Raw genomic sequence first — 27,731 nt, 5'->3', positions numbered from 1 at the left:
AGGCGTCTCGGCTTGCGGCCACACCATCCTGAACGCGCCCGATCTCGTCAGATCTCGGAAGCTAAACGGGGCAGGACCTGGTCAGTACTTGAATGTGAGACCTCCTGGAAATACCTGGTGCTGCAAGCTTTTACAACTCCTGGGTAACTTCATCGTAGCTCTTAATACTCTCTATCTGTCTGGAAGAGATATAATTGAAGTATTGTACACGTACCCAGCTACTGTCAACACCCTTTGCTGCACTGATATTTTTCCATCCATTTTTCTTTTTTTTTTTTTGCTGGAAGTTCCGTCAATACCCGCCAACCTTTAAGAGACATCATGCAGCCAGGCCTCTCGGCTTGTGGCCACACCGTCCTGAATGCGCCCGATCTCGTCAGATCTCGGAAGCTAAACGGGGCAGGGCCTGGTCAGTACTTGGATGGGAGACCTCCTAGAAATACCAGGTGCTGCAAGCTTTTTACGACACCTGGGTAACTTCATCGTAGCTCTTAATACTCTCATTCTGTCTGGAGGAGATATAATTGAAGTATTGTACACGTACCCGGTTACTTTCAACACCCATTGCTGCACTGATATTTTTCCCTCCATTTTTCTTTTTCTTTATTATTATTTCTGGAAGTTCCGTCAATACCCGCCAGCCTTTAAGAGACATCATGCAGCCAGGCCTCTTGGCTTGCGGCCACATTGTCCTGAACGCGCCTGATCTCGTCAGATCTCGGAAGCTAAACGGGGCAGGACCTGATCAGTACTTGGATGGGAGATCGTCTGGAAATACCAGGTGCTGCCAGCTTTTTACATCTCCTGGGGAACTTCATCGTTGCTCTTAATACTCTCTTTCTGTCTGGAGAATATATAATTGAAGAATTGTACACGTACCCGGCTACTTTCAACACCCTTTGCTGCACTGGTATTTTTCCCTCTATTTTTCTTTTTTTTTTTTGCTGGCAGTTCCGTCAATACCCGCCAGCCTTTAAGAGACATCATGCAGCCAGGCATCTCGGCTTGCGGCCACACCATCCTGAACGCGCCCGATCTCGTCAGATCTCGGAAGCTAAACGGGGCAGGACCTGGTCAGTACTTGATTGTGAGACCTCCTGGAAATACCTAGTGCTGCAAGCTTTTACGTCTCCTGGGTAACTTTATCGTTGCTCTTTATACTCTCTATCTGTCTGGAGGAGATATAATTGAAGTATTGTACACGTACCCGTCTACTTTCAACACCCTTTGCTGCACTGATATTTTTCCCTCCATTTTTCTTTTTCATTTTATTTTTTTATTTTTTTTTGCTGGAAGTTCCGTCAATACCCGCCAGCCATTAAGAGACATCATGCAGACAGGCCTCTTGGCTTGCGAGCACACAGTCCTGAACGCGCCCGATCTCGGAAGATCTCGGAAACTAAACGGGGCAGGACCTGGTCAGTACTTGGATGGGAGATCTTCTGGAAATACCAGGTGCTGCCAGCTTTTTACGTCTCCTGGGGAACTTCATCGTAGCTCTTAATACTCTCTTTCTGTCTGGAGAATATATAATTGAGGAATTGTACACGTACCCGGCTACATTCAACAGCCTTTGCTGCACTGGTATTTTTCCCTCTATTTTTCTTTTATTTATTTGCTGGCAGTTCCGTCAATACCCGCCAGCCTTTAAGAGACATCATGCAGCCAGGCGTCTCGGCTTGCGGCCACACCATCCTGAACGCGCCCGATCTCGTCAGATCTCGGAAGCTAAACGGGGCAGGACCTGGTCAGTACTTGAATGTGAGACCTCCTGGAAATACCTGGTGCTGCAAGCTTTTACGTCTCCTGGGTAACTTTATCGTAGCTCTTAATACTCTCTATCTGTCTGGAAGAGATATAATTGAAGTATTGTACACGTACCCAGCTACTGTCAACACCCTTTGCTGCACTGATATTTTTCCATCCATTTTTCTTTTTTTTTTTTTTGCTGGAAGTTCCGTCAATACCCGCCAACCTTTAACAGACATCATGCAGCCAGGCCTTTCGGCTTGTGGCCACACCGTCCTGAATGCGCCCGATCTCGTCAGATCTCGGAAGCTAAACGGGGCAGAACCTGGTCAGTACATGAAAGTGAGACCTCCTGGAAATACCTAGTGCTGCAAGCTTTTACGTCTCCTGGGTAACTTTATCGTAGCTCTTAATACTCTCTCTCTGTCTGGAGGAGATATAATTGAAGTATTGTACACGTATCCAGCTACTGTCAACACCCTTTGCTGCACTGATATTTTTCCATCCATTTTTCTTTTTTCTTTTTTTTTTTTTTTTTTTTGCTGGAAGTTCCGTCAATACCCGCCAACCTTTAAGAGACATCATGCAGCCAGGCCTTTCGGCTTGTGGCCACACCGTCCTGAATGCGCCCGATCTCGTCAGATCTCGGAAGCTAAACGGGGCAGGGCCTGGTCAGTACTTGGATGGGAGACCTCCTAGAAATACCAGGTGCTGCAAGCTTTTTACGTCTCCTGGGTAACTTCATCGTAGCTCTTAATACTCTCTTTCTGTCTCCAGGAGATATAATTGAAGAATTGTACACGTACCCGGCTACTTTCAACACCCTTTGCTGCACTGGTATATTTCCCTCTATTTTTCTTTTTTTTTTTGCTGGCAGTTCCGTCAATACCCGCCAGCCTTTAAGAGACATCATGCAGCCAGGCATCTTGGCTTGCGGCCACACCGTCCTGAACGCGCCCGATCTCGTCAGATCTCGGAAGCTAAACGGGGCAGGGCCTGGTCAGTACTTGGATGGGAGACCTCCTAGAAATACCAGGTGCTGCAAGCTTTTTACGTCTCCTGGGTAACTTCATCGTAGCTCTTAATACTCTCTCTCTGTCTGGAGGAGATATAATTGAAGTATTGTACACGTATCCAGCTACTGTCAACACCCTTTGCTGCACTGATATTTTTCCATCCATTTTTCTTTTTTCTTTTTTTCTTTTTTTTTTTTGCTGGAAGTTCCGTCAATACCCGCCAACCTTTAAGAGACATCATGCAGCCAGGCCTTTCGGCTTGTGGCCACACCGTCCTGAATGCGCCCGATCTCGTCAGATCTCGGAAGCTAAACGGGACAGGGCCTGGTCAGTACTTGGATGGGAGACCTCCTAGAAATACCAGGTGCTGCAAGCTTTTTACGTCTCCTGGGTAACTTCATCGTAGCTCTTAATACTCTCTTTCTGTCTCCAGGAGATATAATTGAAGAATTGTACACGTACCCGGCTACTTTCAACACCCTTTGCTGCACTGGTATATTTCCCTCTATTTTTCTTTTTTTTTTTGCTGGCAGTTCCGTCAATACCCGCCAGCCTTTAAGAGACATGATGCAGCCAGGCATCTTGGCTTGCGGCCACACCATCCTGAACGCGCCCGATCTCGTCAGATCTCCGAAGCTAAACGGGGCAGGGCCTGGTCAGTACTTGGATGGGAGACCTCCTAGAAATACCAGGTGCTGCAAGCTTTTTACGTCTCCTGGGTAACTTCATCGAAGCTCTTAATACTCTCTTTCTGTCTCCAGGAGATATAATTGAAGAATTGTACACGTACCCGGCTACTTTCAACACCCTTTGCTGCACTGGTATATTTCCCTCTATTTTTCTTTTTTTTTTTGCTGGCAGTTCCGTCAATACCCGCCAGCCTTTAAGAGACATCATGCAGCCAGGCATCTCGGCTTGCGGCCACACCATCCTGAACGCGCCCGATCTCGTCAGATCTCGGAAGCTAAACGGGGCAGGACCTGGTCAGTACATGAAAGTGAGACCTCCTGGAAATACCTAGTGCTGCAAGCTTTTACGTCTCCTGGGTAACTTTATCGTAGCTCTTAATACTCTCTCTCTGTCTGGAGGAGATATAATTGAAGTATTGTACACGTACCCAGCTACTGTCAACACCCTTTGCTGCACTGATATTTTTCCATCCATTTTTTTTTTTTTTTTTGCTGGAAGTTCCGTCAATACCCGCCAACCTTTAAGAGACATCATGCAGCCAGGAATCTCGGCTTGCGGCCACACCATCCTGAACTCGCCCGATCTCGTCAGATCTTGGAAGCTAAACAGGGCAGGACCTGGTCAGTACATGAATGCGAGACCTCCTGGAAATACCTGGTGCTGCAAGCTTTTACGTCTCCTGGGTAACTTTATCGTAGCTCTTAATACTCTCTATCTGTCTGGAGGAGATATAATTGAAGTATTGTACACGTACCCAGCTACTGTCAACACCCTTTGCTGCACTGATATTTTTCCATCCATTTTTCTTTTTTTTTTTTTTTTTTGCTGGAAGTTCCGTCAATACCCGCCAACCTTTAAGAGACATCATGCAGCCAGGCCTTTAGGCTTGTGGCCACACCGTCCTGAATGCGCCCAATCTCGTCAGATCTCGGAAGCTCAACGGGGCAGGGCCTGGTCAGTACTTGGATGGGAGACCTCCTAGAAATACCAGGTGCTGCAAGCTTTTTACGTCTCCTGGGTAACTTCATCGTAGCTCTTAATACTCTCTTTCTGTCTCCAGGAGATATAATTGAAGTATTGTACACGTATCCAGCTACTGTCAACACCCTTTGCTGCACTGATATTTTTCCATCCATTTTTCTTTTTTCTTTTTTTTTTTTTTTTTTTGCTGGAAGTTCCGTCAATACCCGCCAACCTTTAAGAGACATCATGCAGCCAGGCCTCTTGGCTTGCGGCCACACCGTCCTGAATGCGCCCGATCTCGTCAGATCTTGGAAGCTAAACGGGGCAGGGCCTGGTCAGTACTTGGATGGGAGACCTCCTAGAAGTATCAGGTGCTGAAAGCTTTTTACATCTCCTGGGTAACTTCAGCATAGCTCTTAATACTCTCATTCAGTCTGGAGGAGATATAATTGAAGAATTGTACATGTACCCGGCTACTGTCAACACCCTTTGCTGCACTGATATTTTTCCCTCCATTTTTCTATTTATTTATTTTTTATTTTTTGCTGGAAGTTCCGTCAATACCCGCCAGCCTTTAAGAGACATCATGCAGCCCGGCCTCTTGTCTTGCGGCCACACCGTCCTGAACACGCCCGATCTCGTCAGATCTCGGAAGCTAAACGGGGCAGGGCCTCGTCAGTACTTGGATGGGAGACCTCCTGGAAATACCTGGTGCTGCAAGCTTTTTACGTCTCCTGGGAAACTTCATCGTAGCTCTTAATACTCTCTATCTGTCTGGAGGAGATATAATTGAAGTATTGTACACGTACCCGGCTACTTTCAACAGCCATTGCTGCACTGATATTTTTCCCTCCATTTTCCATTTTTTTTTTTTTGCTGGAAGTTCCGTCAATACCCGCCAGCCTTTAAGAGACATCATGCAGCCAGGCCTCTTGGCTTGCGGCCACACCGTCCTGAACGCGCCCGATCTCATCAGATCTCCGAAGCTAACGGTGCAGGGCCTGGTCAGTACTTGGATGGGTGACCTCCTGGAAATACCAGGTGCTGCAAGCTTTTTACGTCTCCTGTGTAACTTCATCATAGCTCTTAATACTCTCTTTCAGTCTGTAGGAGATATTATTGAAGAATTGTACACGTACCCGGCTACTTTCAACACCCTTTGCTGCACTGGTTATTTTCCCTCTACTTTTCTTTTTTTTTTTTGCTGGCAGTTCCGTCAATACCCGCCAGCCTTTAAGAGACATCATGCAGCCAGGCATCTCGGCTTGCGGCCACACCATCCTGAACGCGCCCGATCTCGTCAGATCTCGGAAGCTAAATGGGGCAGGACCTGGACAGTACATGAATGTGAGACCTCCTGGAAATACCTGGTGCTGCTAGCTTTTACGTCTCCTGGGTAACTTCATCGTAGCTCTTAGTACTCTCTTTCTGTCTGGGGGAGATATAGTTGAAGAATTGTACACGTACCCAGCTACTGTCAACACCCTTTGCTGCACTGATATTTTTCCATCCATTTTTCTTTTTTTTTTTTTTTTTTTTTTTTGCTGGAAGTTCCGTCAATACCCGCCAACCTTTAAGAGACATCATGCAGCCAGGCCTTTCGACTTGTGGCCACACCGTCCTGAATGCGCCCAATCTCGTCAGATCTCGGAAGCTAAACGGGGCAGGGCCTGGTCTGTACTTGAATGGGAGAACTCCTAGAAATACCAGGTGCTGCAAGCTTTTTACGTCTCCTGGGTAACTTCATCGTAGCTCTTAATACTCTCTTTCTGTTTCCAGGAGATATAATTGAAGAATTGTACACGTACCCGGCTACTTTCAACACCCTTTCCTGCACTGATATTTTTCCATCCATTTTTTTTTTTTTTTTTTTTTTTTTTGCTGGAAATTCCGTCAATACCCGCCAGCCTTTAAGAGACATCATGCAGCCAGACATCTCGGCTTGCGGCCACACCGTCCTGAACGCGCCCGATCTTGTCAGATCTTGGAAGCTAAACGGGGCAGGACCTGGTCAGTACTTAAATGTGAGACCTCCTGGAAATACCAGGTGCTGCCAGCTTTTTACGTCTCCTGGGGAACTTCATCGTAGCTCTTAATACTCTCTTTCTGTCTGGAGAAGATATAATTGAAGAATTGTACACGTACCCGGCTACTTTCAACACCCTTTGCTGCACTGGTATTTTTCCCTCTATTTTTCTTTTTTTTTTTCGCTGGCAGTTCCGTCAATACCCGCCAGCCTTTAAGAGACATCATGCAGCCAGGCCTCTTGGCTTGCGGTCACACCGTCCTGAACGCGCCTGATCTCGTCAGATCTCGGAAGGTAAAAGGGGCACGGCCTGGTCAGTACTTGGATGGGTGACCTCCTGGAAATACCTGGTGCTGCAAGCTTTTTTGTCTCCTGGGTAACTTCATCGTAGCTCTTAGTACTCTCTTTCTGTCTGGAGGAGATATAATTGAAGAATTGTACACGTACCCGGCTACTTTCAACACCCTTTGCTGCACTGGTATATTTCCCTCCATTATTCTTTTTTTTTTTTGCTGGCAGTTCCGTCAATACCCGCCAGCCTTTAAGAGACATCATGCAGCCAGGCATCTCGGCATGCGGCCACACCATCCTGAACGCGCCCGATCTCGTCAGATCTCGGAAGCTAAACGGGGCAGGACCTGGTCAGTACATGAATGTGAGACCTCCTGGAAATACCTCGTGCTGCAAGCTTTTACGTCTCCTGGGTAACTTTATCGTAGCTCTTAATACTCTCTATCTGTCTGGAGGAGACATAATTGAAGTATTGTACACGTACCCAGCTACTGTCAACATCCTTTCTTGCACTGATATTTTTCCATCCATTTTTCTTTTTTTTTTTTTTTTTTGTGCTGGAAGTTCCGTCAATACCCGCCAACCTTTAAGAGACATCATGCAGCCAGGCCTCTCGGCTTGTGGCCACACCGTCCTGAACGCGCCCGATCTCGTAAGATCTCGGAAGCTAAACGGGGCAGGACCTGGTCAGTACTAGGATGGGAGACCTCCTGGAAATACCTGGTGCAGCAAGCTTTTACGTCTCCTGGGTAACTTTATCGTAGCTCTTAATTCTCTCTTTCTGTCTGGAGGAGATATAATTGAAGAATTGTACACGTACCCGGCTACTTTCAACACCCTTTGCTGCACTGATATTTTTCCCTCCCTTTTTCTATTTTTTTTTTTTTTTTTTTTGCTGGAAGTTCCGTCAATACTTGCCAGCCTTTAAGAGACATCATGCAGCCAGTCCTCTTGGCTTGCGGCCACACCGTCCTGAACGCGCCTGATCTCATCATATCTCGGAAGCTAAACGGGGCAGGGTCTGGTCAGTACTTGGTTGGGTGACCTCCTGGAAATACCAGGTGCTGCAAGCTTTTTACGTCTCCTGGGTAACTTCATCGTAGCTCTTAATACTCTCTTTCAGTCTGGAGGAGATATTATTGAAGAATTGTACACGTACCCGGCTACTTTCAACAGCCTTTGCTGCACTGATATTTTTCCCTCCATTTTTCTTTTTTTTTTTTGCTGGAAGTTCGTCAATATCCGCCAACCTTTAAGAGACATCATGCAGCCAGGCCTCTCGGCTTGTGGCCACACCGTCCTGAATGCGCCCGATCTCGTAAGATCTCGGAAGCTAAACGGGGTAGGGCCTGGTCAGTACTTGGATGGCTGACCTCCTAGAAATACCAGGTGCTGCAAGCTTTTTACGTCTCCTGGGTAACTTCATCGTAGCTCTTAATACTCTCTTTCTGTCTGGAGGAGACATAATTGAAGTATTGTACACGTACCCAGCTACTGTCAACACCCTTTGCTGCACTGATATTTTTCCATCCATTTTTCTTTTTTTTTTTTTTTTTTTTTTTTTGCTGGAAGTTCCGTCAATACCCGCCAACCTTTAAGAGACATCATGCAGCCAGGCCTCTCGGCTTGTGGCCACACCGTCCTGAATGCGCCCGATCTCGTAAGATCTCGCAAGCTAAACGGGGCAGGGCCTGGTCAGTACTTGGATGGCTGACCTCCTAGAAATACCAGGTGCTGCAAGCTTTTTACGTCTCCTGGGTAACTTCATCGTAGCTCTTAATACTCTTTATCTGTCTGGAGGAGATATAATTGAAGTATTGTACACTTTGTCTTAGGGACAGTCTGGCTAGCAGTGACTGAGTGGTTGACAGACGACAAGCAACGGAATGTACGTGCTCTGTGATGTCATAGCAGTCAGCTGAGAGAGGCTCGTGATGTCATCGCTGAGCTGTCTGTCTGTCTGTCTGTCTCTCTCTCTCTCTCTCTCTCTCTCTCTCTCTCTTCCTCTCAATTCAATTCATTTGTATTGTCAAAGCAATTGGACATACATACATATATATATATATATATATATATATATATATATATATATATATATATATATATATATACATACATACATACATCCATACATGCTAGAAAGTCATTACTATGTTATCTTAAAGGCTAACTAAGCAGAACATATATCATTATAGAACAGAGTTCATAGGTCAACACATGGTTTTAGGGAACAGGCACGTAGGTCATACCGTTTGACAATGTCTCCAAGGTTCTCATCGTAAATAACAAACAGAAATCAAACTATCTTCTGGGCTGACCTTCTAGCTTGACCGTATCTTTCTTAAGTATACAAGAGAGAAAAACAGGTGTAAGAAAATAATTTCTAATTTTCCTTCTACACATATATACATACATACATACATATGTAGCGTTATGTTGGGTGTATTTGGATAAGAGCATTTGGGCTCTGAGCTGAAGCACTGATCTAAAGAAGACCTCTCCCCCCCCAAAGTTATCAGATTTCCTTAGCTCATCAGCTTGGAACTGGTTTGCATCAAAGTGACAGTTTTGGGGAGGATGGCACCGAGAAGAGGCCAAATAGTTTGGAATTCTGCTATGAGATGTCTGGAGAAAGGGGCCTGTAGGTGATAAAAACTCTTTGAAGTGGATGAGAGCCGAAATCCCGACATAGAGCTACGAACCCAGGCCAACCGGCATTTCCAAAAGATGGCATGGATTGACATCAGTCATAAATAAAGCCTCCCTCCAATAGGACACTGGGGGCTGAAACCGAAATCCAATCTCAAGAACTCAGGGACCAATCACCTACTGATCTGACAGACTATAAGGAACAGCGGACAGTCTTTCTCTCTCTCTCTCTCTCACCTGAACCAGAAACTCGCTGCCACAGCTCAACCTGTAGCTCTGTTGCCAGAACCGGAATCAGAAACCAACCAAGTCTTTGCCGGCAACAGAAGAGTTAAACTATGAGAAGGAGATTGAGCGAAGAATTATTTTAAAGGACTTTATTAAATAAATAACTTCACAGACCCACCTGATCAGTGGAGTTTTACAGCTGGACAATTGACTAAGTCGACTGAATACGAAAGTGTCAGTCACTTAAATAGCTATTTGAGTCTTAAGAAACTTGACCCTTGGAACAAACAGGGCCCTGCTTTCCTCAAAGACTTCGTCTTCAAGTAACTACGGTGGAACCATGCTTACAAAGAAGATTTTGTGCACAACCTTGGAGCCTTCAAACCAATGGAAAATCTGTTTGGAAAAGACTCTACATTCGCGAAACCCCAACTTCCAGGTGCATCGACTGAGTGGAAGTTCTTGGACAAAGCCGAACCGGACTGCCTTTGTTCCAAACCACACGGACCTCGTGCCGTGTGCTGTTATCTGAGCCCGAAGCCAGAGAGGCCTCTCTGCGATGAAGTTCACATAACTTTAACAGTTTGGAGTTTGTGATTCATGACATTTGAGAAATCAATTAGAAATGTTAATCTGTGATTCATAACTCTAGAATGTGTAATATCATTTAGTTTTCTTAAATATAAATGTGAGTTGCATTAAACTGTTTTGTTGATAATTTTAGAAATAAAATCTGTCAACGCCGAGAAATATCTTCTCATTCCTGTTTAACTGTTTAGTCTGAAATTGACACAAGTTAATAGACATTAGATTATTGGTGGCCCTGCCTATCCTTAATCATTGAATAATAATCAGTTAAGGGAAATTGTGGTAACAAATAGGATCTTTCTCGGCACCTAAACGTAAATGAGACTGATATATATATAACGAGAAGTTACCTGACATAAATACTAACCTGCGTAGTTATTTAATGTCTGACTAATAATACTAACGAGAGACTCACCTTCGTCTTACTAACCGGTATTGTAGTCAATGTGTTTATAACCTTTTTTGTTTAACGATTTGTTAAACGGAATGTACGTGCTCTGTGATGTCATAGCAGTAAGCTGAGAGAGGCTCGTCATGTCATCGCTGAGCTGGCTGGCTGGCTCTCTGTGTGTGTGTGTGTGTGTGTCTCTCTGTCTGTCTGTCTGTCTGTCTCTCTCTCTCTCTCTTACTCTCTCTCTCTCCCTCTCAATTCAATTCATTTGTATTGTCAAAGCAATTGGACATGCATACATACATACATACATATATATGGAAAATAAACAATATGTGTACATCTCTTTCTGCATTAGTGGTGCCCTCACAGATGTGCAAGTTACATGACAGACAGACAGACAGACACACACACACTTTCACACACAGACAGACAGACACAGACACACACAGAAACACACACACATACTTTGACAGACAGACAGACAGACACACGCATATTATGGGTCTTTGTTGGGTAGTGAAATGGGTAGCATCAGTCGCAGTGTGGGTAATGTCAGGGAGCCAATCATAGTCCCCGTTATTTGCATATCGTGGCGCAAAGCATTCTGGGAAAAGCAACTAAACACGTTTAGTCATGTATTTGTCCATAGTTTACACATGAGATGAAAGAGACAGTATGACGTATTGAGCACCTGGGATTCCTCATGTGTATGTGAGGGGCAGAGGAACCGGATCCCAAGTGTGCGTCCCAGGTGCTATAGGTTTCAAAGCATGCAGGGGAATAGGCACCCCACCCTGACACGTAAAGAAGACTGGATAGGGAGATATAAATAGCAATGGGGAGACTCTTGTACTTGGTGTGGCTCTATCCATATAGTGGGGCCAGCAGGTGCAGCAATAGAAGCTCAGCCTGGGGAGACTGGATTTAGCATTTCCTCTCCATTTTGATAACTATCCATAATCATTTCTGCAAAATACTTCTATGATACCTATGTATGTTTTTTACTTGTACTATATTATACTATCAAGTATCAGTGTACACATACAATGTGACCTGTTACATTAATACAGAGGCCACGGAAGGCCAGATCACTAATAGCCACTGTCCCCTGATATTACACTTTTTTACAATCACTTTGGCACTCATTTCAGAACCTTGATGTCATTTTTCAAAACTCTAGACACTAAACTCACACCCGATGATCAAAATGCACATTTTTCAAAACTCTAACACTTTTTTACAATTGCTTGGATACAATACACATCAACCTCAGATCATTTGTTCATTGAACTAAAATGACACAACTTACATCAAAGTATTACCATTTCAAAATGCAATTCACACATTACATCTGAGATCACTGTCTATTCATTTCATTACAAAGATCTAACTATCAATTGATACAGCTGCTCAAAATGATAAGTGACTGTTGCATTACTCTTAATGCATAATTTTATGGAAACTGACAAACAATATTCCATGTTTCGATCATGAAAGTTTCAGGATAATGAGATCCATTGACATCAATAAACGAGGAGCATGAACCAGTTGGACTACATTATCTATGGATGTAATATTTCATCATCATTCATCATCATGTAGCACTTTTCCATACCATGTTTGCAGTGTGGAAGGAAAGTTAGAAATTCTTTCTCTAATACCTGTTTTTCTCTCTTGTATACTTAAGAAAGATAAGGTCAAGCTAGAAGGTCAGGCCAGAAGGTAGTTTGATTTCTGTTTGTTATTTACGATGAGAATCTTGGAGACAATGTCAAACAGTATGATTGAAGTGCCTGCTCCCTAATCCATGTGTTGATCTATGAACTCTGTCCTATAATGATATAAATTCTGCTTAGCTAACTTTTAAGATAACATAGTAATGACTTTCTGATTATAACCAGCTCTTTGATTTTTGTGTATAAAAGCTCTGACTGTTAAAATGAAGGCAGAGCGACTTTGGGATCTACTTGAGTCACTGTTTCTCTCCACGCTGCGTGTATTAAAGGCATTGCAACTAACGCTCCAACCTGGTTGAAGATGATTGTTCTTCCACATCAGATTTGACATTACTGTATGTATGCAGGCCCTTGTAATTGCTTTTCCAATACTGCCAACTGGTTATTGATGATTGATTTCACATTGTGGTACGAGTATCGAGTGAAATGAGTGCTATCCACCCCAGCAACACAGTGATAACATGGAGCCGGCAAGTCATCCAGGTCACAATAGAGGTCAAGCAGTGGGAGGAGGAAGACGTGGTGGTCAAAGGAATGGAAGGGGACATGCACCCCTTCTGAGAGGTGGTCGTGGGCCTCGTCATAGAGGAGGGCTTAGGCCTCACCAGAGAGGCAGCCATGGGCCTCATTTGAGAGGTGTTGGGGGAACGTGGTAGAGGACAAGGCCACGGACCAGACAGCGGCAGCAACAGCAAATAGTGTCCAGTGAAATCCGAGAAATAGTTGTAGAGCATGTTGTAAATCATGGCATGACCATGACTGAGGCAGCTACAATGATTCAATCAAACCTCAGAATCAACTCAGGATCAACTGTGGCCTCAATCATCAGAAATTTCCGTACTGAGAAGCGGCAAGTCTTCAGCATGCACTAAACATTAGGCTACTCTCAATTGTCAAATGACTGTATACTGCATACCAATGTGTAGCACAGAGTATAGTGTGCCTTTTGAAAGAAATGCAGACAGAGTGAAGCAGCTGATGACTGAGTATGTTCAGGTATGTTCAGTTTCAAGATGCCTCTTGTGAAAAATGGTTGTGAGAACCTGAACCTGAACACAGGGCTGATGGAAATTCAGAAGTACAGTAATCAATCCTTTGTTTTACACTAAGCCAGGTGAGGAACACTGCAGTTGACATTTTACTGTAGTTTTGTTCTTTTTTGTAGCTAATTATTGTTGCATGGCTTCAAAGAAACCTATGGTGTGATTTGATTGTATTGCATCAATACATTTCAGATTTTGTTCAATGATTCCACTGTGTCTGTAGTATTCTCTCTACTAGTCCTTTTACAGTGATGTATTTATGTGTAGTACCATAATGAAACATGTATCACATATTTTGTACTACAATATTTAATGATTGTACGAACAACTACACAGTGAAACTATCGGTATCTTCTGTGTGGGTGATCTAAATAAATGTTACTATGGTATTTCATGATAAATGAATTATTTGAACCAACAAGTCTGCAAGTGCAAGGTTTCTTTAAAGATATGAATGCACAATGCAATGTTTTGAACATTGGACAGCCTGTGTTACAAGTGATGACCGTTTTGAGTTTTGTGTCTAGTTTTGAAAAATGACATCAAGGTTCTGAAATTAGTGACAAAGTGATTGTAAAAAACTGTATATTCATCCTATTTAATGTGCTCTTTTAAAATGTACTTTTCTTTTTTATGTTGCCATTTCTGTTCTACCAATGTTTCAGTTGTTAGCCAAAGATTGACAGAGTACATCTCATACACACAGGCCAGACAGCAAGGATTTCTTTTTGAAATTCAATTACAAATGCTGCATGAACTCATCAATACGATTAGAGCTCCTGAAAGCAATATAACTAACTCACTCTACAGCATCTCATTAGCAGTGAAAAGAAACCAAGAAAGTTGGGACAGTCGACTGTTTACCACTATGTAACATCACCTTTTCTTTTAATAACACTTATTAAGCACTTGGGCACTGAAGACACCACTTGGTTAAGTTTAGCAAGTGGGATTTCCCCCCATTCATCCATTATGCATTTCCTCAGCTGCGCAACTGCACAGGGCCTTCGTTGTCTTAATTTGCACTTCATAGTGCGCCACACATTCTCAATTCGGAGACAGGTCAGGACTGCAGGCAGGCCATGCTAGCACCCGCACTCTCTGCCTACGCAACCATGCGCTTGTAATCTGGGCAGAATGTGGTTTGGCGTTATCCTGCTGAAAAATGCAGGGATGTCCCTGGAAAAGACGATGTCTGGATGGCAGCATATGTTTCTCCAAAATGTGTACATCTCTTTCTGCAAAAATGGTGCCCTCACAGATGTGCGAGTTACATGACAGACAGACACTCATACACACTGTCACACCCACACACACACACACACTTTCACAGACAGACACACGCACACACACTCACTTTCACACAGAGACAGACACACAAACACAGAGACAGACACACACACACTCACTTTCACACAGAGACACACAAACACATACACTTTCACACAGACACACACACACATACATACATACATACATACATACATATATAAGGAAAAGAAACAATACATTTAAAAATCACAAAAAGATGTAATAAAGTACAGAAAATCTAAATGTAATAAAATGTGATCTTTAATACACACAAATATGTATGGCTGGTCGGATGCGTCTTGGACTCGGGTTCCTCTTCATTACGTATAATGCTTTTGCCTTTTGCTATAGCTTTCCGTGGAGGGGATCGTGGGTGAGTTTGTACCATTCTTGGGAGGCTCTGCCTTGTTGGGGCGGAGCTGTGATCCAGGTGAACAGCAGATCGGACATAGGTGGGCATGTGGGCGGAGGAGGAAGGCCGGTCAAGCAAATAAGCTTGCTAAGGTACGCAGCAGCAGCAAGCAGCCCCACCATCCAGTCAGCCAGCCAGTCTGGCTGGCAGTGACTGAGTGGTTGACAGACGGCAAGCAACGGAATGTACGTGCTCTGTGATGTCATAGGAGTCACCTGAGAGAGATGTTTGTGATGTCATCGCTGAGCTGGCTGGCTCTGTGTGTCTTGCTGGCTGTGTGTGTGTGTGTGAGAGAGAGAGAGACTTTTTGACTTTTATCAGACTTCATTGCCTGTTTGCAACACGCAATAATTCATACAAAAGAAAATAAATAAATAAATAAAAAATAGTGTTCCCCTTTGTTTGTCTCCCCCCAACACGCATTAACTCCGCCACTGATCTGTACACTTTTAAAGAAAGCAACCCAATACACACAACAAAACAACCATCAAATACTAAACCCTATAAATGAATTACATAATAAAAACCAACTCCCCATCATACAATTCACAAAGGGCATCATTAATACACCAGACCTGTTCAAAACTCTCCAAATCATTCATCAGCCTGTAATAGTTAAACTCTAGTCTGACTCTGCACTTGACCAGCATGGCAAACACTCTCACTGCATCCTCACTGCCCTCCCCACACACTCTGTTCTTCCTAGTCTTATAGACGGCCATTTTAGCCTGGCCCAGCAAGAAGTTTACCAGCTGGTCCACATGTTTGGTCTTTCTGGTGTATCGCGCCCCTAAAATAAAAACCTTTGTGTTAAAAATCAGGTTAAGATCAGTAAAAAGACGAGTTAAAAGACTAAAAATGGGTGACAACCGAGAGCAAGTGCTGAAACAGTGAAACACGGTCTCTCTCTGAGCACAGAATGGGCAGGCGTCGGACACAGCAGGGTTAAGAACAGTAATAAAAGAATTGACAGCAATAATGGTGTGTAACACCCTCCACTGCAGATTGCCAGCTCTCTTATTGAGGGGGGCTTGTACAGGCTTCTCCAGGCGGGCGCAGTGTCTTCCCCCAGCCCCAGCCTGTAAAGTAATTTTAGGAATCACAAAGAAACAGTTGAAAGTGCTAAATAAGTATTTTGATGCACCATATTAATTTAGGAAATTTACATGTTGTTTTTCATCAGCTTCTGTATCTGATGGCTCCACATCACTGGCTGGATTGACAGCAACGACACTCTAAAAAAAGAAGTGTTAAGTTTGAGCATTCAGGACTTGTTTTGAAGATCCTGAATATCACTGGTCCACAATTTATCTGTGAAACTATGGGTTAATCTCCATATACAAAATACTTTTCACACACACTTTAAATTTACAACTAAATTTACATGTTGATGTCTTTCGTCAGCTTCTGTATTTGATGGCTCAATATAACTGGTTGCATTAACAGCAACGGCACACTACAAGAAAATAACATTATATTTAAACATTCAGGACTGGTTTAGCATCACCTCGAATATCCCTAGCCCTTGAGGTCGATTGTTATTGTGGTCTTCAAGACCAGTGCTTCTCAACCTTAGTCCTGGAGGAGGCCCACTGTCTGCTGATTTTCATTACAACAACATTGTAGGTTATATCAGTGACTGTGGTCCTAAAGTACCCCTATGCCTGCTGTTTTTTTTCCAGTTGAGCTCTTAATTACCTAATTGGCTTAACTGAAGCCATTTAACCCTTTTCCCAGGTCTTTGGTTGTTGATGAGTTACAAAGAGCTGGATTGTGGCCCGCCATGACTGGAAGTGAAGAACACTCACTCTAGGCCTTTAACTTAATGTTCATATGTAGGGGCCTATCCATCTGATTTGTTTTTGCACATTTATTAACAGAAAAATTGATGGTACGTGAAATCATCTGAGCTGAAAAATATAATGTTCCACCAATAATAAAATAAATGTATTAATTAAAATTATAGAGATAATAGAATGTTCACAGATTATTAGTTCAGAAAATAAAATATTTTTTTATATCTTAAATAGAATTAACACTCAAATCAGTTGTAGGGTAAACAAGGTCTATTTTTTGGATTGATTTTATAATTATACATGTATGGCTGCATGAAGCTTACCTGAGAATCTGATATTTTAGTAACTTTGTTGCTTCTTGTTGGGTAGTCCACGTTTGCCGCCGTTCTTTTTCTGTAAATGTAAATCAAAAGGCAATAATTACATACTGTAATTAAAATACAAAAAGTATAAACATTGTATTATTATTTTTGTATCCTGTTTCTCCATCTCGATGCTGTTCTTTTTGGAATTGCATATCTAGGTTTACTTAAATACTGTTTATAAGATTGTAAACTCATCATCCAAATTTCTTCATTTGCCAAACTTTATGTAGTGCGCTTGCAGTTTCAGAAGAAGAAAAAAAACTGTAACAGATGGGATATGTAGTACTTTATACTCGAGTGGTCTATGCGATTACACCCTGTTGGTGTTATTAAGAACGCCAAGTACCAGAATGCAGAGCGGGACTGTTTTTTGTGCCGTGACTTGTCGGGGGAAAAACGCGCAGAAAAAACGGACGAGAAGGTGAAGGTAGTATGGCGGTGATGCACGCGTTGGTGAAGTGGGAAAGCGGGGTCGACAAAGACTCTTACAGCGTGATTCCCACTGCTTGCTTTCGCAATTTTGATTTATTCAGCATTGCTGATGATGACGAAGAGACGACTCGAAACTTCAGAGCAGAGTGGAGAGACATGAACAAACCTCCAAAAGGTGGATGGCCTGTCCATGAAGCGCAGATCATTATGACTGGTAACAATGTTTATTTTAAAAAAAAAAAACATTAAAGTCTTTACATGCTATATGATATATACAATCACAGTATATTTGAAATGAATGTTTAAGTTATTAATGTGTTGTACGTCTAACATACTCTTATAACATGGTAGGTGGTGGTGAGGGCGCTAAAAACTCGTCATACTTGACTGGCATTTGTAAGAACGATTTATTGTGTGTTGTGCTTTACAATAAAATCCCCCAAATCACAAAATAAATTAAACCAGATATAATTTAACTTCAGTTTTGATTCAGTGTTGGCTGTTCATCTTAATTTGTATGGTCAAAGCACAGTATTTTTATGACAAATAAATATAATCCCCAAATATCTGTGGACATAATGCAGGGTTTTATTTATTTTATTTTTATTTTAGGAAAAGAAGGCGAACTAAGAAGAAAACTTAATGACCTAACAAAAATGCCCTGTCCTAAAATGAAGAGAGTACCTAAACCAAACAAAAAACTTCAAATTTCAGATGATAGTGACCTTGATGAACCACAGTTACCGGTGAGATAATTACTGCAAATATTAAATAAATGTATTGCAGGATTGTTTTTTTTTAATCATATTCATATATATATATATATTTTAATTTTAAACTCTTTTCCTCTCTGAATACAGCACAAAATAAGAAAGAAAACCGATGGAGCTTCAAGAATTAGATCCCGTCATATTCTACAGACATTTAAAGAGTCCAGTGAAGTTGAGCTACAGCAAAACGTTAAGCAGCTCGAAAAGGAAAACACAAGACTTAAAAATGAAAACCAATGTCTTCGAAACCGTATGGTTGATGGTAAGTTTTTTTATTTATAGCAAATAATTCCTTACCTTGATAAATGTTATTCTTCAGTAATTTAGATTCCAGAGTAATGTATTATAGTTGATCATACTGAAGTAATCTAGAACCACAATACAGACTCTTAATGTGCACTGTCTAATAGTTTAATAATACTGATTATTAAATAAAGTTTTTCAACATAACTTCATAATCCTACATTAATGACTATATGCATTACATTAGACCTGGAAATTCTTGTATTTTATCTTTTTTATTTTTTTCGTAGCTAATGTTAATGACCCACAAAAAGGTCAGTTTGCCAATAACATAGAGCAAGTCTCTCAAGTATAATTGCAGGCATTGATGGTTTTGTTTTCACTTTGCATTAAATATATTACTAGAAATGATTATCATTTAATACTAAGGTTTTTTTCTCCAGAGATTCCAGACCTTTTGGACAATCTGAAAAAAATTGTAACAAAAGCCACATTTATCAGCAATGAAGACAAAAGTGTGTCACCATCAAGTGGTTCTGACAGCCCCACAGCAAATTGTTCTGAATCTGACAAAGAATCACCAAAACAGGTATAACACTCTTGGTCTACAATATTACAAAGACAAGGTAAAAATATATATATTGAAAACAAATATTGGTTGTAAACAATCTAATGATGCTACATTATCAGTTATATTCATAGTTATAGTTGATAATAAGAATGTAATTGAATTATGGGTGTCACAGATTCACTGACTTTATTATGTCTGTAAATTAATAAACTTAGAATTGAGACATACTGTGGTCTTTAATAACACATTTCTGTAACAAAATCACAGCCTTACTGATAATGTATTCCACTTAACATAATATAAGAATAGTTTGGGGATAAACTTGTTTTTTATTTACCATTGTCTTTTAGGTGGAAATATTCCCAGGCACTGGAGTTTACATTGACAAACTGTCCTGGATCCTTGCAGAGAGGTGCAGCACGAATACGTCATATGCAAGAACCCTGACGGTTGCTGTCTTTGACTTTCCAACATTACTAAAGAGCAATCTTCGTGGTGGTGGCAGCAAGAGAGATCCAACTTCGGAGACATTAAGATCCTCATTGATGTTATTGAGGATCATATACAGCTGCCTTCGGAAGGACACGACGTGTTTCAGTTGCGGGGCTTTGCAGCCCAGCGGGACCCTCTTAATGCCGGACATCAGCTGCCCGAGCCGGTGCGGATGAACGGAGGGACGTTAGACAGCGTTACCTTCCGGGCAGGAGCAGCGAGCGGCAACACCGGGGTGAAAGTGTCGTCTAACACTGTGCCATTAGCCACTAGCTGATTGAGCAGATCAGTGGTTTTTAAGAAGATAACAATGGCAGCAGACTTGATATTTTCACACCCTGCTACCTCCCCAACCGCTAACACACACTGCTCTAGGGGGCAGAACTGCACCGGAGCGATCTTGACTCCATGGCGTCGGGTCAGTTTTTCAAAAGACGCATTCAGGGGGTCCGACCCCCCGACCCGGGAAGAACTACCGGTACTCCCCCCTCCCCTCCCCTGTTCCCCCACAATAAGAAAAGCACTGAAAACAGAAGACAAAATAAACAAACTGAAAAAAGTAAAGCAACAAAAAAACGCAGCCAAAGGACAGAGCTCTCAGCAGCACTCCCGCTCACTGCAGACCCCTCCCACACACTCCCAGCTGAGAGAGAGAGAGAGTTAGTGTCTGTCTGTCTCTCTCTCTCTGTAGATGCATCATAGGGAACATATGTAACAATCTCTCTTTTTGTTTACCAAAAATGAGAATGAACGTATTTCAAGTGGGTGTTGCCTTGGTTGGAAACGTTTTAAGATTATTTATGAAGTGTAAAGTGGATTTGTCTCAGTTCTCCGTAGTTTTCAATGTATGTGCCATTCAGTAGCGTTCATGTTACAGATGTGCCCTATGCAGTGGTAGGGTCAATAAAATGTCAGTAAAACTTTATTTTAGCAATTATGGAGGGGAAGAACTGCAAATAGCGGGTCCCCACTAATTATCTAACTTACCAACAACGTTTAAAATTAGGTCTTGCGAAGCTGCCAAATAATGCTGTATAATCGTATGTGTCTTCATACACCGGCTGCTATAGTCTGATAGCTTTGATTATATATACATATTTTCTCGTGAACCACAAATGCTATTTGCTTGATTTTTACAGAGTATGTTATAAATACCATTGTTATGAAGCCTGACAAATTGTATGCTGTAATTATGAATATTTTCAAATCATTTGTTTGTTTTTCCTAACATGTTACAAATGTTCCCTATGTGAAAGATGCATTATATCTTAATAACGTCTAAACAATTAAAGATATACAGATTATTATTTTCGGTAAAGTTATAACACATTGCTATTAACTATGTGTGTCAGTAAAAGTTTAAAAAATCCTAATATTTTTTTATTGATCCTGCAAAATAGGTGTTTAGGGAACATTTGTAACATTAGGGTTACGATTTGCCATAGACGCGGAATGAGTTTGATTGTGATGTTAAATGGGGTTTAAAGACGCAGTCGCCTCGGTGCTGATTACTATTGCTGTGTTTCTCCACTTCTACTCCATGCTTGGGAACGCCCACATCCAGTGACGTCAAAACCGGTGGAAAAGCGGGCCGGTTCAAAAAAGATCAGCTGGATCCCAGGCCGAGCAGCAGCTCCGGCTCCAGCACCGGCACCATGTCGCTGGAAAAGCGCTAAGTGAGCTCACAGTGAGCTCAGTGTAATGTCTGCTCTGGTGAGCTCACAGTGTGACCTAGTCGTGAGTTCACGTCTTCACTGGGTAGTCCTTGACAACTTAATTGACTCAATTCTTGGGCTTAATTGGTCAAAATGACCATTGGTTGAAGGTACTCAGGGACTGATGTGTAGAGAGACTTATTAAACCTGCAGGATTGTGGTTTTCCCAGAACAGAATTAACCAGTGTAGCGTTATGTTGGGTGTATTCTGATAAGAGCATTTTAGCTCTGAGCTGAAGCACTGATCTAAAGAAGACCTCTCCCCCCCAAATTTATCAGATTTCCTTAACTCATCAGCATGTGAACTGGTTTACATCAAAGTGACAGTCTTGGGAGGATGGCACCGAGAATGGGCCAAATAGCTTGGAATCCCTGCTGTGAGATGTCTGGGGAAGGGGGCCTGTAGGAAATAAAAACTCTTTGAAATGGACGAGAGCCGAAATCCCGACACAGAGCTACGAACCCGTGCCAACCGGCATTTCCAAAAGATGGCATGGATTGACATCAGTCATACATCAAGCCCCCCTCCAATAGGACACTGGGGGCTGAAGCCGAAATCCAATCTCACAAACTAAAGAACCAATCACCTATTGATCTGACAGGCGTATAAAGGGTAACGCACGGCATCTCTCTCTCTCTCTCACCTAAACCAGTAACTCGCTGCCACAGCTCAACTTGTATCTCTGTTGCCAGAACCGGAACCAGAAACCAACTAAGTCTTTACCAGCAACAGAAGGGTTAAACTGGGAGAAGGAGATTGAGCCGTACGAAGAATTATTTTAAAGGACTTTATTAAATAAAGAACTTTACAGACTGCGCTGCCCGCCTGTGCCCAGCCATCCAGCTGGACAATTGACTAAGTCGACTGAATATGAAAGTCATTTAAATAGCTATTTGAGTCTTAAGAAACTTGACCCTTGGAACGAACAGGGCCCTGCTTTCCTCAAAGACTTTGTCTTCAAGTAACTACGGTGGAACCCTGCTTACAAAGAAGATTTTGTGCACAACCTTGGAGCCTTCAAACCAGTGGAAAATCTGTTTGGAAAAGACTCTACATTCGCGAAACCCCAACTTCCAGGTGCATCGACTGAGTGGAAGTTCTTGGACAAAGCCGAACCGGACTGCCTTTGTTCCAAACCACACGGACCTCGTGCCGTGTGCTGTTATCTGAGCCCGAAGCCAGAGAGGCCTCTCTGCGACGAAGTTCACATAAGTTTAACAGTTTGGAGTTTGTGATTCATGACATTTGAGAAATCAATTAGAAATGTTAATCTGTGATTCATAACTCTAGAATGTGTAATATCATTTAGTTTTCTTAAATATAAATGTGTGTTGCATTCAACTGTTTTGTTGATAATTTTAGAAATAAAATCTGTCAACGCCGAGAAATATCTTCTCATTCCTGTTTAACTGTTTAGTCTGAAATTGACACAAGTTAATAGACACCAGATTATAGGTGGCCCTGCCTATCCTTAATCATTGAATAATAATCAGTTAAGGGAAATTGTGGTAACAAGTAATGATAGGATCTTTCTCTCCACCTAAACGTTAATGAGACTGATATATATATAACGAGAAGTTACCTGACATAAATACTAACCTGCATAGTTATTGAATGTCTGACTAACAATACTAATGAGAGACTCACCTTCGTCTTACTAACCGGTATTGTAGTCAATGTGTTTATAACCTTTTTTGTTTAATGATTTGTGTGTTATCATATGCGATCCCATGGTCTTTGATTTGGTCACGGAAGTGATTTGTCTTTGATTTGTTGATCTAGAGTTGAATTTTAATTAGTTTTTCCCTTTTGTATAATTAGTGTAGTGCTACATTTAGTCTTTGTTTTTGAATAAATTTGACAATTTATATCTTTGGAATTGGTGTCTGCGTCCAATTATTACAGAAATTGAGTTCTACAAGATTCCAGGATTCGTGATAAGGTGATACTATAAATTCACTTCTTTAATTGAATTTTATAAGTGTACCTTACGCTACACCTTTGACCACCACGTCTTCCTCCTCCCACTGCTTGACCTCTATTGTGACCTGGATCACCTGCCGGCTCCATGTTATCGCTGTGTTGTTGAGGTGGATAGCACTCATTTCACTCGATACTCGTACCACAATGTGAAATCAATCATCAATAACCAGTTGGCAGTATTGGAAAAGCAATTACAAGGGCCTGCATACATACAGTAATGTCAAATCTGATGTGGAAGAACAATTCCTTTATCCCTCTGTTCTCCACCAGGGTTGTGCTGTTCGCCTCGATTGGCAAGTTTGCAGTGTGAGGAGTGGATCCATGTCGTCGTTCCTAGGCACTTCACAGCTGTGTGGGTGGTCAGGAGCACCTGGTAGGGCCCTGTCCACCTGGGCTGTTGGGAGGACTTTCTCTTGTGTGCTTTGATATACACAGTCACCTTGCTGGAAGGGGTGGTAAACCTGCTGGGATGGTTCAGTCTGGGCGGCTTTCATCTGTGAATGGACAGCTTCGAAAGCACGTGTTAGTCCCATACAAAAAGACAACAGAGCATCATCCATCAAGTGGATGTCCATTTCCCTTACAGACAATGGAGGAGTGATGGAGAGTCTCATAAGTCATCCCATAATAATCTCACACAGAGAAAGACCTGTTTTTCTCAATTTGCTGACGATTTCATTGTCATTAGGACTATAGGAAGGGGATCTGGACGTTTGAGTCCTGTTTGTTTGCATATATTAGACAGCTTATTCTTTAATATCCCATTTTGTTTCTCCACTGCTCCAGCTGACTGAGCCTGATGGGGCAGTGAAAATGTTGTTTACCTCGCAGGGCTTTGCATAGTTCCTGCACTATTGTCCCAGTGAAGTGAGTGTTCCTATCACTGGAAATTTCCCTGGAATGCGAAATCTACATATAACATCCCTTAACTGTATTTTTGCTACTTTTACTACTTCAGCCTTCCTACGGGATAGGCTTCAACCCATTTAGAACACCTATATATTATTACAAGTATATATTCATATCCACAACATTTAAGCTTTTGAACACAATCTATTTGCATATTGCAGGATTATGAGCTTGACAAATGTGGCAAGTTCTACAATATTGCTAAGCTGTTACTATAAAACCTGGGGCAAACCAATTTAAAAGACTGATGCACACATCCCCCCTTTGCCCGTGTGGCCAACACCATGCGCCACATGGGCAAACCAGGGAAAGAGTGCCTGTGAGGCAACCAATGCATTAGCAAATGTTTGAGCTCTCTTATGGAAGGTGCAGTGGCCAGTTGCAATTTCCTGGAGCTTTTACAGTGCATCTCAAATTAAATTTCATCCAGCCCCAGGTCATAAAAGTCAAACCCTAGTTACGACATACATAACACATACATTTTGTTGCTTCAAAGAGAATACAAAAGTCAGCAAAACATTCTTTTTTACAAATTCAGTTTGTAAACTGTATTGTACATATATTTGTTGCGTTTTGATTTATAAACATTATACATTGTACAAATCTTAAGTGAAGGGCAATGGACTGATTCTGACTTCATGGCTGTCATTCTATTCATTTGAATAATGTGACATCTCCACTAATAGTACATTATAAATTAAACTATCAATAGAAGAATATGTGCTACTGCGGACGTCATCTGAGCAGTTTCACAATATATTGTAGATTCCTATAATCTGGAAAACCTTTAATTATAGTATTTTAACTTATTTCTCCACTGAGTCAAGCATCACTTCAGCGTAGTGGACCTCAGCATTGGTCTGTTCAAGTTGCTGTGAGGCTGTCTTTAAAGCCGCGCCCTCGGCCTACTGTGTCTCAACAAGAACACCAGCATCTTCTTCATATGGGTCAGACATCGGTTCCTTCAGGACACGATTCATATTATGCATATCTGCCATGTGGAATAAATCAGTCTGAAGACACAATGTGTGGTTCACACAACATCAGAGATCGTCCTTATAAAAGGCATCTCTATCACATTAGTTGACATTCGCACAATCTATAAGGTTTCTAGTAAAGGGACAATTCAAAATAATAATAATCTTGATTCCAATTTATCTCATTTATCAAATTATTTCAGTACAGCACTCAGCTGTCGTCAGCAGCATCATATCTCCTGTGTTTATTGAATCAGCTTTACTTCCTAGTGTAGATACTCTTTTTGTGTGGAGTTGTCAAAGTTTCAAAACAATGTGCTTATCTTTGTCCTTTTATCTAACTTAAGTACCTGAGAACATTACAATAACTATTACAGCAGCTCCTTCAACACCATAGTTAATAGTAGTTGGGTAAATGATGGCAGTTATTAATCTTTGTTTCTCAATTCATTTTTTACCAATAAACCATAATTTGAAATTATTTCCATACTCCTATTATTCCTATTTTCATTATTATTAGTTTTATGCGGTTGTCATCTAGTATGTGATGTATTCGTCTGTATCAACATCAATATTATTATCATTATTAATACAAGCAGTGTAAATTACCATTCATTACACTCTTGCTCTGTTTGTAATAAGTTATGAACCCTTACACGTACTTACAGTCTCTGCCTTGTCTCTGACTTCTCTCTCTCTCTCTCTCTCTCTCTCTCTCTCTCTCTCTCTCTCTCTCTCTCTCTCTCTCTCTCTCTCTCTCTCTCTCTCTCTCTCTCTCTCTCTCATCTCAGGCTGCTTGTCTGCTCAGGCGAACAGGGGGAGCAGAGGAGCACATACGGCCCTTGCCCCCTGCCCCCCTCTTCCTAATTGATAGGGTATTTCTGTTTGTGAAAGGACTATTTCCAAACAGTTTTATAACTTGCCATGACTATGTTTCATTAAATTAGTTATGTTACACCTTTAGTTATACCTGTAGTAACTTCATTATTTTCCCTCATATTCCAGTCAATCACCATCAGAGTCTCTCGTGGCAGTACATTTGTCTCACACAGAACAAACTCTCCTTTCTCAACCGCTTTCAATTTTGGATAACATCGCACTGCATCCCAACAGCTGTTCTTTCTCCTATTCCTAATTTCTTACAAGAAAATGCAAGTTATATTTGATCGATTTGTATTATTACTATTTATATACATTTCACTACATTATTGTAGTTAATGAATGTATTTAATCTTTGGAAAATAAGCCTTTTCATTGATCTCAATAATGATGTCCAGGTACTTCAGGAAAGCACATTTTCAAAAAATGTGTCCAGTCAATGATTTCCCCAACTAAGAACCTGCGTGGGCACTAAGACTGTCCTCCTGCGCGGCTCATGTCTTTATTGTGTCACTTCCTCCTATTGAAGTCCAATCTACACCAGTACAGGTTCAGAAGAACTGTTCCCGAATCCAGATTGAACTGATCAATAGTTAATTTCTTACCTACACATTGTATTTAGGGATCTATTTCTAGGGATTTAAAAACTCTTCATTGTGGAACTCATAGCTTCCAAATGAGCACATCGTTAATTTCCTGGAGTATCTGGTTATCTATTTATCAATATGTAAGAAACCTTCACCGAATGTTTGTGGTTGCCTCGGATTCCTATTTCTAAATTTGACTCTAATTCCATTTCTAACATGTTACTTTTAACTTCTGTATTCGTAAGACCTATTTAAATAACTTAATTTTGTATTATTATTTCTGTTTGCAATAGCATTCTGTGTACAGTTAAATGCTGACTTTCTTGTAGGTCTGTTATTACAACATATTTAACTGGCGTTTTTTAGCTATCATTCTGTAACTATTTGTGACTTATGACTCTCTTAGTCATATTCTGGACTATACAGTACATGAAAAAGTCAAAATATGGACATTTACCTTGCGCAAACTGAAAACGTACAAACATACAAAGAGACACATATTAATTTATATCCATAGTAAATTCAGATACCATGGTTTTGGTTGGCATGTTATATTGACCTGCAGTGTCTCAAACTACCCTTATTTATTACTTATCTAGTAATTTTCCTTCAGTATCTTGAGGACTGTCATTTATACTGAAAAACATATATATATATTTTTAATTTGTCTTCGGGGCATTCAGATTGAATTATGCCTGTTGTCTTTTCTTTCTTTTCTCTAACAAATGTTTTAAGATAGCTAGCTTTGGTTTCTCATTTCTTAATGCTTTGTATTCCTATTTTGCAAAACCGTTTTTAGGTGCTCAAGTCTATCTGAATCAAAAGTCCCATCTTCTGGAAACCTTAATTTTCTGTCACCTATTGTCCAGTCAAACGCACCGCTTCACTCCATAGTTATCATACATGTACCTTACA

General features: G+C 41.5%; 7 non-coding genes and 19 pseudogenes across 7 annotated transcripts; all 26 read left to right on the top strand.

Moving 5' to 3' along the window:
• Window positions 1-10: 10 nt before the first annotated feature.
• On the top strand, window positions 11-129 carry LOC136725357 (uncharacterized; annotated as a pseudogene).
• A 210-nt stretch (window positions 130-339) lies between these two features.
• Window positions 340-458, top strand: LOC136725324 (5S ribosomal RNA). Its single transcript, XR_010807536.1, has one exon. It is a non-coding gene; the product is annotated as a 5S ribosomal RNA (ribosomal RNA).
• A 216-nt stretch (window positions 459-674) lies between these two features.
• Window positions 675-793, top strand: LOC136725310 (uncharacterized; annotated as a pseudogene).
• A 210-nt stretch (window positions 794-1,003) lies between these two features.
• Window positions 1,004-1,122, top strand: LOC136725295 (uncharacterized; annotated as a pseudogene).
• A 555-nt stretch (window positions 1,123-1,677) lies between these two features.
• On the top strand, window positions 1,678-1,796 carry LOC136725356 (uncharacterized; annotated as a pseudogene).
• A 211-nt stretch (window positions 1,797-2,007) lies between these two features.
• LOC136725331 (uncharacterized) lies at window positions 2,008-2,126 on the top strand (annotated as a pseudogene).
• A 224-nt stretch (window positions 2,127-2,350) lies between these two features.
• LOC136725312 (5S ribosomal RNA) lies at window positions 2,351-2,469 on the top strand. The gene has a single exon (XR_010807535.1). It is a non-coding gene; the product is annotated as a 5S ribosomal RNA (ribosomal RNA).
• A 209-nt stretch (window positions 2,470-2,678) lies between these two features.
• Window positions 2,679-2,797, top strand: LOC136725378 (5S ribosomal RNA). The gene has a single exon (XR_010807555.1). It is a non-coding gene; the product is annotated as a 5S ribosomal RNA (ribosomal RNA).
• Window positions 2,798-3,022: 225 nt separating this feature from the next.
• Window positions 3,023-3,141, top strand: LOC136725354 (5S ribosomal RNA). Its single transcript, XR_010807553.1, has one exon. It is a non-coding gene; the product is annotated as a 5S ribosomal RNA (ribosomal RNA).
• Window positions 3,142-3,350: 209 nt separating this feature from the next.
• LOC136725345 (5S ribosomal RNA) lies at window positions 3,351-3,469 on the top strand. Its single transcript, XR_010807548.1, has one exon. It is a non-coding gene; the product is annotated as a 5S ribosomal RNA (ribosomal RNA).
• Window positions 3,470-3,678: 209 nt separating this feature from the next.
• Window positions 3,679-3,797, top strand: LOC136725318 (uncharacterized; annotated as a pseudogene).
• A 208-nt stretch (window positions 3,798-4,005) lies between these two features.
• LOC136725307 (uncharacterized) lies at window positions 4,006-4,124 on the top strand (annotated as a pseudogene).
• Window positions 4,125-4,339: 215 nt separating this feature from the next.
• On the top strand, window positions 4,340-4,458 carry LOC136725375 (uncharacterized; annotated as a pseudogene).
• Window positions 4,459-4,682: 224 nt separating this feature from the next.
• LOC136725381 (uncharacterized) lies at window positions 4,683-4,801 on the top strand (annotated as a pseudogene).
• Window positions 4,802-5,022: 221 nt separating this feature from the next.
• LOC136725360 (uncharacterized) lies at window positions 5,023-5,141 on the top strand (annotated as a pseudogene).
• Window positions 5,142-5,353: 212 nt separating this feature from the next.
• On the top strand, window positions 5,354-5,471 carry LOC136725374 (uncharacterized; annotated as a pseudogene).
• Window positions 5,472-5,681: 210 nt separating this feature from the next.
• On the top strand, window positions 5,682-5,800 carry LOC136725316 (uncharacterized; annotated as a pseudogene).
• Window positions 5,801-6,021: 221 nt separating this feature from the next.
• LOC136725322 (uncharacterized) lies at window positions 6,022-6,140 on the top strand (annotated as a pseudogene).
• Window positions 6,141-6,358: 218 nt separating this feature from the next.
• Window positions 6,359-6,477, top strand: LOC136725321 (uncharacterized; annotated as a pseudogene).
• A 210-nt stretch (window positions 6,478-6,687) lies between these two features.
• On the top strand, window positions 6,688-6,806 carry LOC136725297 (uncharacterized; annotated as a pseudogene).
• Window positions 6,807-7,015: 209 nt separating this feature from the next.
• On the top strand, window positions 7,016-7,134 carry LOC136725326 (uncharacterized; annotated as a pseudogene).
• Window positions 7,135-7,351: 217 nt separating this feature from the next.
• Window positions 7,352-7,470, top strand: LOC136725355 (uncharacterized; annotated as a pseudogene).
• Window positions 7,471-7,689: 219 nt separating this feature from the next.
• LOC136725370 (uncharacterized) lies at window positions 7,690-7,808 on the top strand (annotated as a pseudogene).
• Window positions 7,809-8,017: 209 nt separating this feature from the next.
• LOC136725349 (5S ribosomal RNA) lies at window positions 8,018-8,136 on the top strand. Its single transcript, XR_010807551.1, has one exon. It is a non-coding gene; the product is annotated as a 5S ribosomal RNA (ribosomal RNA).
• Window positions 8,137-8,359: 223 nt separating this feature from the next.
• On the top strand, window positions 8,360-8,478 carry LOC136725377 (uncharacterized; annotated as a pseudogene).
• Window positions 8,479-14,985: 6,507 nt separating this feature from the next.
• LOC136725334 (U5 spliceosomal RNA) lies at window positions 14,986-15,100 on the top strand. The gene has a single exon (XR_010807538.1). It is a non-coding gene; the product is annotated as a U5 spliceosomal RNA (small nuclear RNA).
• The last annotated feature ends 12,631 nt before the right edge of the window (window positions 15,101-27,731 follow it).

This window comes from Amia ocellicauda, unplaced genomic scaffold (genome assembly GCF_036373705.1).
Source record: "Amia ocellicauda isolate fAmiCal2 unplaced genomic scaffold, fAmiCal2.hap1 HAP1_SCAFFOLD_211, whole genome shotgun sequence".
Classification (NCBI taxonomy): Eukaryota; Metazoa; Chordata; class Actinopteri; order Amiiformes; family Amiidae; genus Amia; species Amia ocellicauda.
Note: the sequence above shows the minus strand (reverse complement) of the source record. Positions and strands in the feature narration are given on the sequence as shown.